Here is a 16500-nt window from a genome sequence, read left to right as displayed (position 1 = left end):
TGGGTTAAAATAAGGAGAGAGAAAAGAGAGTAAAATTACTTACTTTTTACTGCCAATCTCAGCGTTTTGAAGCGAAAAATGTGTACGAATTAATTTATTTAATTGATTAAATAAATTATTATTATTTTTATAAGTTATAAATTTAAACACTAAGAGAGTGTTTGGTTCAAGGATTGTGGGATTTTTATGAGATGAGAATCCTACATTCCCATGTTTGGTTGGTCAGGAATCTCATCACCGGTAATATTTTGTTACAAATAGTAATTTTTTGAGGTATATTACCGGGAATGTCATTACCTCCCTTCCCTTAGGTATTGTAACATTACCGGCGTTTTGGACTAAAATACCCTTAAATTTTTATTTTTTTTAAAAAAATATCATTCTTCTGTCATTGAATAATAAAAATTCTACGAAGGTTAAATTACAAATTTATCCTTAAATTATTTTAGATTTTTAAAAAAATCTATAATTAAAATTTTATATGAAATTCAAGGGTTAAAAAATTTTTACCCTTTCATTAAACATTTTTTATATTTTTAATTTTGTAAAACAAATTATATAAATATTATGAATTTAATTTTTTAAAGAAAATATATAAATATTTTATAATTTGTAATATTATACAAATATATAATAAGGATAATTTGGTTAAATATACATTCCAATAATATTTTATTCCTTTAACCAAACACGGTAATCTTACATTCTTGTTAAACCAACCAAACACAAAATACAATATTCCCAGTGATCCTATTCCCTGATAATCTTTTATTCCCACTGATAATCTTACATTCCGTGAACCAAACGCACCCTAATAGTTATAGTAAAGTGGTTAAAGTGTTTATTGTTAAATAATTATAAATATTTAAAATAAATATTATTTTTATAATAACCTTATCTTAATAAAAGAAATTGGAAAAGGCAAGAAAAACGAGAGAATCAACCGACCTGTTTTTGACTTTTTGGTAGGAAGTATATGTATGGCTTCAGAGAGTCCACATAATGGCTTTTCTCATATTCATCTGTTTTTCTTTTTCAATTCATTATAATTTTCTTCTTTCAAAACATATTTCTTTCATAACATTGGGGAGACTTTCATGTCTGTCTGAAAAGCTTGTTTTAGTTGCAGTGTACAAAAAAGTCAAGCATGCAGAGAGAAAGCGAAAAGATAAATTAACATTAACACACTCTAAGCCAAAAAAAAATGAAACTAGGGTTCCCCATTCACTCTCTTTGAAACACTCAGACCATTCATTTTCAGGGTTTCAGATACTAAATCCAAAACCCCAAAAGCTTTTCTTTTTCCTTAAATAGATTTGAAGAGAAAGAGAAAGAGAAAGAGAGAGAGGAATAGAGAACGAAGAGCTAATCTGTAATAAACACACAGGGTTGCCTTTTTTCTCTTTCTTTCTCTCCATTAACAATCGCTTGTTTGTAGTTCATTCTTTTGTCTCCTCTATCCGCTCTCCTTAGTTTGGTTTTGTATCTTGTTTTATAAGGAACACTGTTTCATAGATTCTTTTTTTATGTGATGGAAGTGTAGTTAGAAAGAGTGTTTGTAAATTTGTAGAGAGAAACCAAGATCAAAAGCTGTGTGCTTGACAGATTATAGAACACGATTATTTCATGAGTTTTGGGGGATTTCTTGATAATAGCTCTGATAAAGGATCTGGGGGTGCAAGAATCGTTGAAGACATCCCTTACAGCAATAACAACATGACGACCGGTGTTGTCGTTTGTTGTTGTTTATGACTGATCTGGGTTATGTGATGTTTTTTTTTGGCAACAACAACGGGATATAGATAATCAAGGGGATCTTGGGAGCAGACTAATGCGAGAGAATTTCGAGGGAAGTGTTGGGAGAAGAAACAGAGAAGAAGAACATGAGATCAGCAGATCTGGAAGCTATAACTTGGATGGAGCTTCCGGTGATAATCAAGACGCCGCCGACAAGCCTCCGAGAAAGAAGAGATACCACCGACACACTCGTCAGCAAATCCAAGAGCTCGAAGCGTATAATTTCATATCTCTAACGGAACACTTTTTTCTATTTTGCAACTATCATCTTACCAAGCTTTGGTTTTGTCTTAGTCTCTTCAAGGAGTGTCCTCATCCCGATGAGAAACAGAGATTGAAGCTTAGCAGAAAGCTTTGCTTGGAAACCAGACAGGTTAAGTTTTGGTTCCAAAACTGCCGTACTCAAATGAAGGTACGCTTTTTTTAAAGAATCTTCCTTTGGGGAATTTGATTGTTTTTGTAAGGTTTACAATTTGATAATTTTTTTTCAGACCGAATTGGAATACCATGTGAACTCTTTGCTCAGGCAAGAAAACGATAAGCTTCGAGCCGAGAACATGTCTATAAGGGACGCTATGAGGAACCCCATGTGCACCAACTATAGGGGTCCGGCAATTATCGGTGACATATCCCTCGACGAGCAACATCTTAGGGTCGAGAACGCTCGTTTGAAGGAGGAGTTAGATCGAGTTTGTGCGCTAGCCGACAAGTTTCTAGGGCGACCCATTTTGACAGTAGCCACTTCGGTTGCACCTCCATTGTCGAACTCGAGTTTGGAACTCGGGGTCGACAACAATGGTTTCGGGGGTTTAATCACAACATTGCCCTTGGGGCTTGATTTTGGGTCTGCGGTTCATCCTAATAGACCGAAAACAGCTATTACCGGTGTCGATAGATCAGCCGAAAGATCAATGTTTTTGGAACTCGCTTTGGCTGTCATGGATGATTGATTAAGATGACAAGGACAGATGAACCACTTTGGTTTAGGAGCTCGGAAGGTGGAAGGGAAATGCTAAATCAGGATGAGTACTTGAGGACTTTCACTCCTTGCATTGCCATGAAATCAAATGGTTTTGTCACCGAGGCTTCTCGTGTATCTGGGGTAGTGATTATCAACAGTTTAGACCTTGTTGAGACCTTGATGGACTCGGTGAGTCATTTGCTTATCACTTTTTTTAAAAGTTCGAGCCATTGGAATTAACTTTCAATCTCTTTATTTTACATAGAATCGTTGGTCGGAGATGTTTTCTTGTATGATTGCCAGAACATCGACCACTGATGTAATATCTAGTGGCGTTAGAGGAACCAGAAACGGTGCACTTCAACTGGTAGGTTAATCTTCAAGCCATAGTTAATTATCATTCCTCGATTACAACGCCTTGTGATGATCTTTTCTTCGTTTGTTATAGATGCATGCTGAGCTCTAAGTCCTTTCTCCATTGGTTTCGGTTCGCGAGGTCAATTTCATAAGGTTCTGCAAACAGAATGCCGATGGGGTTTGGGCGGTCGTTGATGTCTCAGTCGACACAATCTGAGAAACTTCGGGTACACTCTCGTTTGTGAACTGCAGGAGGCTCCCTTCTGGATGTGTCGTGCAAGATATGCCCAATGGATACTCCAAGGTAAAAAAATACATGGGAATTTGCATTACGAAGCCCCAACTTCAGGGCTCATGCCTCTAAAGCATCTTGTGTCTTAATTTGTCTAGTGATTACACTGTCAATGGTTTTCATGCTTCAAACGAACTCCTTAACTCCCCATTCTTAAAGAATTTGAACGTTTCTTACACAAGTTTCAACAAATGGGTCTGCTTAAACAAAATAAAAATATCCTGTTGAATCAATAAACAATTAATTTGATGTTTCTATTCCGATATTTTTCCTAGATTATCCCAATGTAGCCAGCTACATTTAAGGCATGTAACTGCGTATGACCTGGTTCCAGCGCCTGGTTGATGTGCTTGTTTTCCTACTCTAAACCGGGATCCCCTTCCTTTTAAGTCAACATAGTACAGATCCCGATGCTCCTTCGAAATCTTCAAAAAAAAGGTTGATTTTCTCCATTATTCAAACCTCTTTCAATTTGTAATGCCTCACAACCAGGGAACAAAGCCACAGTGGTAGAGAAAGAAGATACCATTTCTTTCATTAAGCCCAATCTTTGAGTCATTTTCAAGACTTGCCTCGTATTTTTTTTAGTCTTATTTGTCAACAATGATATTATACAGAATTGTATTAGTATTTTTTTTATTTAATGTAATTATTCCAATGATTGTTAGTGTAATTAGTCAAAACTTATGCATGCAATGGTCAAAACACAGGTGACATGGGTGGAACATGCCGAATATGAGGAGAGTCAAGTTCACCAACTCTACTGCCCTTTGCTGAGCTCGGGCATGGCGTTTGGTGCCCAACGTTGGGTCGCCACCCTTCAATGCCAATGCGAATGCCTTGCTATCCTTATGTCCTCCACTGTTCCTACTCGAGATCACACAGGTAACTGATATATATGCTATATATATATGTGTGTGTGTGTCTGACGATTTTTTTTAACTTTGCATTGTGTTTTTTGTTGTAGGGATAACTGCAGGTGGGAGACGAAACATGTTAAAGCTAGCACAGCGTATAACGGATAATTTCTATGCCGGAGTATGCGTTTCCTCGGTTCATAAATGGAACAAGTTGAACGTGGGGCACGTCGATGAGGATGTTAGGGTTATGACTCGTAAGAGCGTGGACATCTTGTCCAATGGTGGTCCAATGCAAGAGATGAGCCACATCGCCAAAGGCCAAGATCACGGCAACTGCGTCTCCCTCCTCCTTGCCAGTGTAATATTCCTCCCACCCTTTCCTATCTCTAATAAGAAAAACATCTGGCGACGAATAGGGTAATAGTTTAGTGACGAAAATGACAAACTGAAACGACAAATCTGGGAATTTGGAATTATCTATGAAGATAAAAAGATTTCATGAAATGTTACTGTAACGTATGCTTATTAAAAAACTTTATTTGAAAAGTCAATGTATATGACGCTTTTAACCTTTTTGACCTTTCATTTTAGCGTTTTCTGATCAAAAGCTTTCTGTTTTTGTTGTTTTCTTCTTTTGGGTGTAGGCCATGAACTCGAACCAGAGCAGCATGCTGATACTGCAGGAGACATGCATCGATGCGGCGGGGTTGCTTGTGGTGTCCGCGCCCGTTGATATCCCAGCTATGCACGTGGCTATGAACGGTGGTGATTCGACTTACGTAGCTCTCTTACCATCGGGTTTCGCTATCGTCCCGGATGGTCCTCCGGGCTCTCGTGGTGGGCCAACCTCAATGGGTGGATCACTTCTCTCGGTGGCTTTCCAGATACTGGTTAACAGTTTACCGACGGCCAAGGTCACTGTGGAATCGGTGGAGACAGTGAATAATCTGATTTCGTGCACCGTCCAGAAGATTAAAGCTGCCTTTCAATGCGAAAGTTGAGTGGCAAAAAGCAGTAATTTTGAGGTTTTCTTTTTTTAACTTTTAACAAGGAAGTGTGTTTGCGTATTTAGTCATTTATTAGGGTTGGATGGTTTGTGGTGAAGAGTAAAAACTAGAGAGCTTTCCCATTTTGCGTTTGTCTTTGTGTTCAACTCAGTGAGTTGGAGGGTGTTGAGTCAAGAACGAACCGCGCGTGGATAGACAATAGACTCCTTGCATGGGTGAGAATCAGCTTATCCGGTGATTGCGCAAATGCAAGGGTGGTGGTTCGGGTATTGACTCGGGTCGACCCGTCAACGTGGAAAAACCCTAGATTAAGGATATCTTAAAGAAAAACAGCTCCTTGTTAGCGTACTAATCCAATAACTTCTCCTGAGGTTAGCTTTTGGAAACTTAATTTCTAACCTTTTTTACAGTTTATCGTAATAAACCAAGTATTTTCCCTGTAAACATTCGTCTCCAAAACCTTGTTTTTCACTGCCGCTGAACCTGAGCGAGTAAAACCAACGCGCCACCGATGGAACATAGATTGGCTCAGTGTTTTAAGTGCATTAAATGAAGGAGAAGGAGTTGTTGGGAAGCAGCTTGGGTTTCCTTTAATGTAGATGACAAGATTAAGTTTGATTAAGCGAATGAAACAGAGCCACATGTCAAAGATTATTTGACTTACAGTGTAGGTAGCCTTTGATAATACTGACACATTATGTTAGTGAACGGTGGGTCACAATCTAAGCCAGAGCTTTTCTTTTAAAGCGTTGGATAGAAATGTAGTTTAAATTTAAGTGTTTAGAAATATTGTTAAAAAGAAATTTTGAAGAGATAAATTTTTTATTATAGGTATTAGGTTGTAAATTGAAAATATAAAATTTAAATCATATTTACACCTATTAATACTATAATATATAAAATATATCACTTAAACTATAATAAAAGTATATTTTATAATAACTCACTATTAACATTTTAATATATAAACATGAATTATATTTACTTTTAAATAATTAAAATAAATTATCAAGTAATAATTTTTTTTAAGGATGTTAGTATTAAATTATTAAAATAAAATATAAATACATAATTGAGTGAATCTCATGTATTAATAAGGGTAAAATTATAATTTTCTCCAAAACACAAAGTTGAAAATAAAAAAATTACAAATATTAACTTTTGTTGTTGGTTTGAAACCACCGTTTTTACCGTAATTTTTTTCTTCTTATTTTACCTATTTGTCATTGATTTTGCAATCAAAATATATACATATATATTTAGCTAAAAATGCATTTTAAAAGTCACACCGAACGAGAGTTAAGAACGACAGGTCTATAATGAGGGTCGTATATTTTGGTTGGATATTTTTTATATAGAAATCAGCATAGTTTTATTTAATAGAGGAAAAGTTTAAAAATTATAATAAAATAAACTAATTAAACATATAATTATATATATATTTTAAAATTGTTAACACAAACTTAATTATTCAGATCATACAAGGATATTCTAAAGAAAAAATTAAAAATTCAATAAAAACTAGAACAATATATATATAAACAAATCAGACTGCATCGAGTCACGAAGAGTATCAAATTATTGAAAGACAACCAATAAACCATAAATAATAATGAAGCGAATGAGAAAATTATCCACGAACGCAAACCGCATATCAAAATTTAACTTGAGAGTCTAAGGTAGGAAATATTAGCCGGATAACAAATAAAGACCACTTTGATCAGTCAAAGTGATGTAAAATCCAACATTAAAAAATAATAAAGGAAAATAATAGTCTCAATATCGACAATATGCCGAAAAACATAAAAACTATAACATAAAGACATAAAAAATATGTTACAAATATATATTTATTAAAAACTTAAAATTAAAAGAAAAACTAGATCTAATATAAAAAGATAAAGAATACATACTATCAACACTAAAACCGATGACAACCTATACTAATAGAAAAAGTAAAATAACAAAAGAGTAAAACCTAAAACTACATCATTTTGGTTGGATATTTAAGTAGCCTTATTATCTCTGTTTTTAATTTAAAATTTAGGTTATAAATCAATATGCTGAAGATTATATATATATATATATATATATATATATATTAAATTGAAATTATTTATAAAAAAAATCGTTAAATATATTACATAAATATGTGAAATTTGATTGTATGATGAACGGCAGAATGTGTATTCATGAAACATTAAATCATCCGTGTCCAGAGGCAGAACCCAGAAATATAAAATTTTGGTCGTGTTTGGGTGACATGATTGTGGATCGTCTTGTTACAATGATAGCGTGGCGTGGCCTGGCCAGCTTTGTCTTATACAAGACCCATATTTTATGAATAAATATTTCCTTTTAAGAAAATAAAATAAAAGAGTTGCTCATCGGTTAACGTATTTTCATATTGTCGGAACCGTATTTCGGTTGGATCTCAGAATTGAACTTTGACTTAGATTAAATGTTTTAGAGTCGTCACCGACCATTTTAAAATTAATTTAGGTGGGTCGGACACCATCTTACCTGATTTGTGTTGTACCAGAAACGTATTGGGTTCGGGAGTCGGTTACGGTCAAGGAAGGATTAGCACCCTTGAACCACCCTTTCGGTACCAATTAATTTATCGGTTGTCTTTTATTTCGAAAATTAAAAATTTAAATTTAAAATATTCGATTCAAGTTACTTACCTTTAACCGATTAAAATTACCACTGAAAATGCCCAAAAAATGTTAGATGATAAAATAAAAATAAATACGAGGAAAAAAATTCTAAGATAAAATAGGTAACATAGATAATTAAAAGTTAGTAAAAAAATAAAATAAATAAAATGATAAAATGATAAAAAAAATTAAAAAAAAAAGAAAATAAAATGAATAAAGTAAAAAAGTAAAAGGGTTAGTTAAAAAAATAAAATAAAAATAAGAATAAAATAAAAAAATATTTAAATTAAAACTGTGAAAGAAAAATAATAAAAATAAATAAAACAGAAATGACTAAATTAAAATAAAAGTAAAATAGAGAGTCCAAAATAAAAACAAATGCAAATAGTGACCAAATTGAAAGAAATTAAAACAAAATTCCAGCGCTACAAATGTGGAACTCTCTAATGACCCATGTCCTAGTTAACCCAAAAATTCTATGAAAATCAAAAACTCTTGTTTCATTTGGATTTCAGATGTTCTCGCCTCCTTCCGCTTTCTCTCATCTCTCATTTCATTCAGAAAACCCCAAAATAAAAACCTTACAGAAACGTTACCCTTGATGGCTTTGGTGATTCCTTCCACTCCGATGGAGCGCAGACGACCGAGACCAAGAGGTAAACTCCTCCCTCCTTCTTCGAAACCCCCTTTCGAAACTTCTCTTGTTTTTTTCTTTTGGTTAGTACGTGTTGTTTTCCAAAGAACTCCCCCTATTCTTCATTTTTTGCGGGTATTTATAAGCTTCGATAGAGGGGTTGTTTCCACTAAATCTCGAGATCATCGGGATTTAGTTTGTTGACGAGGGTTTGTTGGTTGTTGGCAAGGATTCTGATGATGTGTAGGGAGGCGTGAGGCGAGAAGATTCTTCGAGTTGACCGTGGAACTCGGCTGGCAGTTGCAGGGTGAAAAGTAGTGTCTACAGATGCCCCTCTTTGCTCATAGTCGTGTAACGGGGATAAGGCAAAGATTAAAAGACACACTTTTCGTTCGATGGAGTTGAAAATTGACTCTAATGTTTCAATAACTCCATGCCGAATTGAGTTGCAAATGGCTCCTCCATCGCGAAGTCGAGTCCATCGTAGTCCGAAATTTGAATCAGATTGTGGCTTCTCGTCGTAATCTGCCTTGGTCTTTTTCTCGGTTTAAAGACCTTGGTTTGAAAATTCGACTAGAAAATAATTATTTAACTCCACCATGTGGTTAATAAGCCCTCGAGCTGAATGAAACCGAACTCGAAAGGTATTTGTTGACATATAGCTTTTCTTGACTTAAGTTATGCTGCCGGGAAACGATTTATTGTCACTAAGGCACAGTTAACCCAAGTCTTCTTCTCGACTTGAAAACCTCGATTGCAGCCGAACAATAGTGTGATTGAGATGCCATCGAGCTGAATGGAACCGAACTCGATAATTTTATTGACAGATAACCTTTCTTGCCTTGAGCTATGCTACAAATGATGTGCCTTGTAGCAGAGCGTAGTCGAACTCAAAGGTCTTCTGGTGACAGATAACCCTTCTAGCCTTGAGTTATGCTATAAATTATGTGCCCTCGAAGTTGAGTGTAATCGAACTCGAGGGTCTTTGGCAGATAGCCCTTCTCGACTTAAGTTATGCTGTAAATGATGTGCCTTAGAGCTGAGCGTAATCGAACTCGAAGGTCTTTTGGTGACAGATAACCCTTATAGCCCTGAGTTATGCTGTAAATGATATGCCTTGGAGCTGAGCGTAATCGAACTCGAAGGTCTTTGGCAGATAGCCCTTCTCGACTTAAGCTATGCTGCAAATGATGTGCCTTTGAGCTGAGTGTAATCGAACTCGAAGGTCTTTGTTGGCAGATAACCCTTCTAGCCTTGAGTTATGCTGCAAATGATGTGCCTTGGAGCTGAACGTAGTCGAACTCGAAGGTTTTTGGCAGATAGCCCTTCTCGACTTAAGCTATACTGCAAATGATGTGCCTTGGAGCTGAACGTAGTCGAACTCAAAGGTCTTTTGGTCAAAGACAACCCTTCTAGCATTGAGTTGTGCTGTAAATGATGTGCCCTCGAAGCTGAGTGTAATCGAACTCGAGGGTCTTTGGAAGATAGCCCTTCTAGCCTTGAGCTATACCGCAAATGATATGCCTTGGAGCTGAGCGTAGTCGAACTTGAAGGTCTTTTGGTGACAGATAGCCCTTCTAGCCTTGAGTTATGCTGTAAATGATGTGCCCTCGAAGCTGAGTATAATCAAACTCGAGGGTCTTCGGCAGATAGCCCTTTTCGACTTAAGCTATGTTGTAAATGATATGCCTTGGAGCTGAGCGTAGTCGAACTCGAAAGTCTTTGGTTGGCATATAACCCTTCTCGACTTAAGTTATGCTATAAATGATATTTTTTTTAAAAATGGCTTCCCTTCACAGGTCTAAGCTGGTCATAGTTCTTCAGGTGGTTCCTTTGAGCGAGTCTGAACCAAATGAGACGATATTTGAATACTCACCTCTTACGAAAAGCCCACTGATAAATTTTGACAGTCGGATATCTTCCGTTGTGGAATTGAAATGGCTTGAAGACATTAACTGGAAACATGCTGCTTATTGTTGAGTTGAACTGGATTTGTTCTGAATTGGTTCTTGAACTTATCCAAAATTGACTCTGAGATCTGTAGATATATCAAGTCGGTTGAGGTGTAGCTTCTCACTACTGAGTTAAAAAACCACCATCATTCTTTAAAGGTTCTTTCGAATCGAGTATCCTTCATCTTGAAGTCGAAACTTAACTCTAAAAGCTGCAAAAATCATGTATGCTAAAATGATGAATGTGATGCACCTAAGTATGTCTAAGATGATGCAACATGAGTGAAATATGTGTTATCTCTTGGATGAAGTCCCATGTTTTGTCTGCCAATCTGGTCCATGGAATCGATCGTGCCCCATCCTTTTTCAAGCTTGGGCTTTATAGACCCTTCATATATGAGATTGTTCTGTTTGAAAATGTTTTTCTCCTTTTTCTTGTTTTAGGAGGGAAAATGATAAAAATGATATACAATATTGTTCGCAGTTGAATCAAATTATAAACATGAGTTCAAAGAATATCAAAGGAATCAATAGCTCTTTTAATGCTTTCAGAGTTACAGCTCTTTGACAAATGTACAAATGGATGAGTTGGCTTTAGGTTGGCATTCTTTTTAAGGTTTCAGTAACCCAAAATGTCATTTTTTTAAAATATCGCAATATGCTTTGGCATTTCAATTGGGTGCGTACAAAATGACGCAACTAGCATGATCAATTACTAGACCTTTTATTTCGGTCCTCTGAAATCTTCCATTTGTACAAGTTTTGTAGGCTCCTCTAACAAAGGCAGTGCAAAAAATATCGATCTAAAAATGAAATTCTTGAGTGCTCGTGTGTAGTTGACTATAACAGGTGTTCTCTAACTCCCTTAGTCCATCATTACCGAAAATTTCTTGCTTAGATAAATTTGATTTAATTTGTCGTTATCTGGCTAGCTGAATCCATAAAGCCGAGGAGTTTAACCAATTGCTTTAGAGGGACACCTTAATATTATAATCAGTTTTATCAAGTTAACTGAAGGGTTCATCTCATCATAAAGTCTTCAGCCTGACAATAGCAATGGAGTAAACACCGAGTTGCCAAGTGTCCGAGCAATGTCATGGTTTGAACACAATCTATTCATAAAGCCAGGGCTTTCGAGTTTCCTCTATAACCAATTGCCTTAGCGGAATAGCTCAGTTTTTGCGGATTTAATTTCTTAAGATTGTCAAGAAGAACCTGTTATAGTCTAGGTGTTTTTTAAAGTCAAGTAATCTCATCTTTAAAGTTCAATTTCCAAGCAACTGACCTAAACTAGATCCACCTACTCGACTTATTCCATCTGTGAAGATCGTTATCATCACTGAATGTCTTAAATAAAAAGTATAGTAATGTCATATGCAAATAATGCCCCATGTTGTCCGCACCTTATGAAAGGAAAATGTTATATTGCTTAATTGCAAGAGCATGGTACGGCGTTTGAGGGTATATTCTAGGTAAGGTCAAGGTCATTGTTTTAAAACATGTTACTTTGTCAAAGATCCATAACTTTGAACCATTCACAGAGTTTCTTAATTCAAATGATATTCAAAGAATTGCAAGTTTGCAAATGTGATTCATTGTTCGTCATCATTAAAGTAACATAAATGTTCTTATAAAAACTTGAAAAACTGGGGGGAAAAAACAAGTTCAAACAGAATGCCTCGAATGATGAAATGATCTTCCTCACTTGGATGCCCCCAAGTTGTTGAAGTCGATCCAGTTCTGGTTACGCATCTTCTGTACGACTCTTTTGAATACGTAACAACTCTCAATTGTGTGCCCTGAGACACCGCCGTGATATTCACAATGCACATTCTCATCATACCACTTGGGGTATGGGGGCTTCATGGGTTCCACCGGGTATGGTGACACTACATGGGTGTCAAGAAGTTAATAGTAAAGCTCTTTGTAGGTCATGAGAATAGGGTCGAAATGTTCCCTTTCCCTCATTGGTTCTCTGGAATCTTGTTTAGAAGTACCTGATTGTACAACTGTAGTTGATTTCAGTTTGGAGATCGTAACACTTTTACTGGCATGGTTGATGTTGTTAATCTCTCCATCCCGCTCTAGCATAGGAGGTTTCCTACTGGCCTTCACATCTTTAATTTTACCTTGCTTTATGGCCGACTCAATCATTTCTCCGGCCATAACCAAGTCTGAAAAGCTTCCTGATGTGATCGCAACCAGGTGCCCGAAGTATGGATCCTTCAGGGTCTGCACAAAGAGCTTTCAGGTTTCCTTTTCATCCAATGGTGGATGAACTTGCACAGCCAAATCCCTCTATTTTTGTGCGTATTGCCTGAAAATCTCGTTATGCTTCTTTTCCATGCTTTGTAGCATAACTCGATCTGGCCTTATGTCATTGATATGCTTGTATTGTTCCATAAATGACTTGGCCAGGTCCTTCCAGGTCTTGATATTTGATCGGCTTAATTGGTTGTACCACCGAATGACTGAGCCCGACAGACTCTCCTAGAAGCAGTGGATCAGGAGTTGGTCGTTTCCTCCATATCCTGTCATCTTTCGGCAGAACATGGTGATGTAAGCGGATGGACAACTGTTCCTGTCAAACTTCTTGAATTCCAGGGACTTAAATTTCGGAGGAAGAACCAAGTCCGGGACTAGATTGAGTTCTGCGACATCGATTTCATGGTAGTCATGGTCTCATTTGACTACCTTTATTTGGTCATTCAATTATTTGATTTTTTCCTCCATCTTCTTTGCTTTGTCCTCTTCGTCCAAATTCGGTACATGGTAATAAACCGGATTGTTCTTAGGGTTAAATACAGAGGAAGAGGGCTTCGTTTTTGCAACAGATGAGTCCTCTCGAAGTTCTGGTAAGATTTCAGGTGAGATAACCACTTGCGGGTTAGGTTGTATAGTTACCCCTTCCGGTGAACTTGCCCCAGTCGCACTGGTCTGTTGTAGGCTAGCTAACTTGGTAACGATATGATCAACCAAGGACTCTTGGTTCTTTGTGATTGTTTCCAGAGTATTTCGACTGCTCTGGTTTTTCTTGTCTTCTAGCTCTTTATGTAGTTTCAACATATTCTCCTCGATTTGTGTAATTCTGGCTTTCATCCTCTTCTTCTTCAAACGGGTATTATGCGGATGGGGTGTGTCCAACGCTTGAGGTGGTATATCCAGTATTTGCTCCTTTTGATGAGACATGTTTATGTTAGTTAATGCGAATGTAAAGAAAAATCACAAAATGCAAAATATGTCTAGATACATAATGCATGCAATGTTCGAGGCATTAATCCAAAAAATATGTATGTTATTAGAAATAATCCTTATTGTGGATAAAAGTATTTTATCTTTTAAGAGACAAAAATATCCTGACAGCTTCTGATATGTTGACTAGTCTCCCACCTTCGTCCGTCACCGGTTAAATAACCTGTCGAACCGCTCTGGCTTCTCTGGATGAACCGTACAAATGTCAAGTTGTTTGCCCAAAAAAAAGTCTCGAACGACTACGCCGCTAGCTTCCACTTTCTGATGAGTCTGTTCCCTAACAGCAACACCATTGGAGCCCTCCATCGACAGAAACTATCCGAAGTTTGCTTCTTGAATTCGTCAGCTATGGCTTTCAGCTCAGCTAGGGTTTCGCCATCTTGTTCTCGTAGTTTTTAAAAGGAGCTTCCGGGTCAGTAACATTTTCCTCGTCTTGCTCTTGTAATCTTTGCCAGTCAGTTCTTCAAAGATAGACTTTCATTGTGCTTGATGTAGACCCGGTTCATTCTGAGTCCTTTATAATGCAGCAGAGTGATATACTCTTCAATTGTGGGCACCACGTCTTCTGGATTGAATGTGACATACATTTGCCTTGTAGACTGTCCTCTGCAATTTCATCTCTTGTATTACAACCCCTTTGTCCATTAACGTAGATTATTTATGTTTAACAAACACGTTTTTGGTGGATCAACACCTCTTTTAAATGATGTGAATGATGAAAACAAAATGAAAGATAACAAAAATAAAAAGAGTTAGTGAGGTAAATCAAAATAATAATAAAAATGAAAAATCCTACCCCACATGATATCTACCCCACATGCTTATTATTCCTACCCGGACATGATCTCTATCCCACATGCTAATTTCAAACAAATCCTAACTGCATATTAGTCTAGTTCGCATGCTTTGAACAGAAAATAAAGCAAGAAGTAAAGTAGTCTAGGGTTTGGAAATGAGGTTTTGGGATGGGCTCTAATTCCCTGTACTCTCCCGGTTTAGGTTCTAAAAGAGGTACTCGAGTTCTCCTTGTCGGTGCCCCCTTGGGCTTGCCAGACCCTTCGTCCTAAGCTTATTACAAGCGTATGTGGACTAAGTTAAACTCGAGAGGAAACATTCCCATATACTCATACGAAGAATAAATTCACACGAAAGCATAAGGTATATGAATCCCGAATGTTACTTGCTAGGCTCATACGGTGAATAAATTCACACGAAGGCGTCACTTTCACACCCACTTAAAAGGGTTCAGAGCTCGAGTATAGAGCTAGAGATGACAATTTTGAAAAATCTGAAATCATTAAAAAACGTAGTACAACTATTTACTTGAAAAATAATCAAAGGTAAATAATTAGAATCGAATAAATAAATTAAAATTTAAAACTTTCGCTAAAAAAGATAACCGAAAATTAATTTCGGCATGACTCACTTACCTGTCCCCAACAGAGTCGCCAAGCTGTCGTAACTGTCTTTCGATTGGACCCCGGAATTGGGCTTCGACTTGGATTAAATGCTTTAAAGTCGCCACCAACCATTTTAAAACTAATTTAGGTGGGTCGGACACCATCTTACCTGATCTGCGTTGAACCACCCTTTCGGTACCAATTAATTTATCGGTTGTCTTTTATTTCGAAAATTAAAAATTTAAATTTAAAATATTCGATTCGAGTTACTTACCTTTAACCGATTAAAATTACCACTGAAAATACCCAAAAAATGTTAGATGATAAAATAAAAATAAATACGAGGAAAAAAATTCTAAGATAAAATAGGTAACAGAGATAATTAAAAGTTAGTAAAAAAAAGAAAATAAATTAAAATAATAAAATGATAAAATAAATTAAAATAAAGAAAGAAAATAAAATGAATAAAATAAAAAAGTAAAAGGGTTAGTTAAAAAAATAAGAATAAAAAAAATATTTAAACTAAAATCGTGAAAGAAAAAATAATAAAAATAAATAAAACAGAAATGAGTAAATTAAAATAAAAGTAAAATAGAGAGTCCAAAATAAAAACAAATGCAACTAGTGACCAAATTGAAAGAAATTAAAACAAAATTCCAGCGCTACAAATGTGGAACTCTCTAATGACCCATGTCCTAGCTAACCCAAACATTCTATGAAAATCAAAAACTCTTGTTTCACGCGTGAGTTCATTTGGATTTCAGCTGTACTCGCCTCCTTCCCCTTTCTCTCATCTCCCATTTTATTCAGAAAACCCCAAAATAAAAACCTTATAGAAACATTACCCTTGATGGCTTTGGTGATTCCTTTCACTCCGATGGAGTGCAGACGACCGGGACCAAGAGGTAAACTCCTCCTTCTCTCCTCGAAACCCCCTTTCGAAACTTCTCATGTTTTTTCTTTTGGTTAGTAAGTGTTGTTTTCCAAAGAACTCCCCCTATTCTTCATTTTTTGCGGGTATTTATAAGCTTCGATAGAGGGGCTTGTTTCCACTAAATCCCGAGATCATCTGGATTTAGTTTGTTGACGAGGGTTTGTTGGTTGTTGGCGAGGATTCCGGTGATGTGGAGGGAGGCGTGAGGCGAGAAGATCCTTCGGGTTGACCGTGGAACTCGACTGGCAGTTTCAGGGTTAAAAGTAGTGTCTACACATCTAATAATCTAAACTTCGAAAAATATCAATTTATAGAATAATAATAATCCGAATTTATATATTTTAAGAATTATTATATCAAATCATTAAAAAATATTAAATATAAAAACATATTA

At 36.3% G+C, this 16500-nt stretch overlaps 1 pseudogene; it reads left to right on the top strand.

The window, feature by feature from the left end:
* Positions 1–1516: 1516 nt before the first annotated feature.
* Positions 1517–5371, top strand: LOC120126230 (annotated as a pseudogene).
* Positions 5372–16500: the final 11129 nt, after the last annotated feature.

The sequence above is a fragment of the Hibiscus syriacus genome, unplaced genomic scaffold, assembly GCF_006381635.1.
Source record: "Hibiscus syriacus cultivar Baekdansim isolate YM2019G1 unplaced genomic scaffold, ASM638163v2 tig00001349_pilon, whole genome shotgun sequence".
In the NCBI taxonomy this organism is placed as follows: Eukaryota; Viridiplantae; Streptophyta; class Magnoliopsida; order Malvales; family Malvaceae; genus Hibiscus; species Hibiscus syriacus.
Note: the sequence above shows the minus strand (reverse complement) of the source record. Positions and strands in the feature narration are given on the sequence as shown.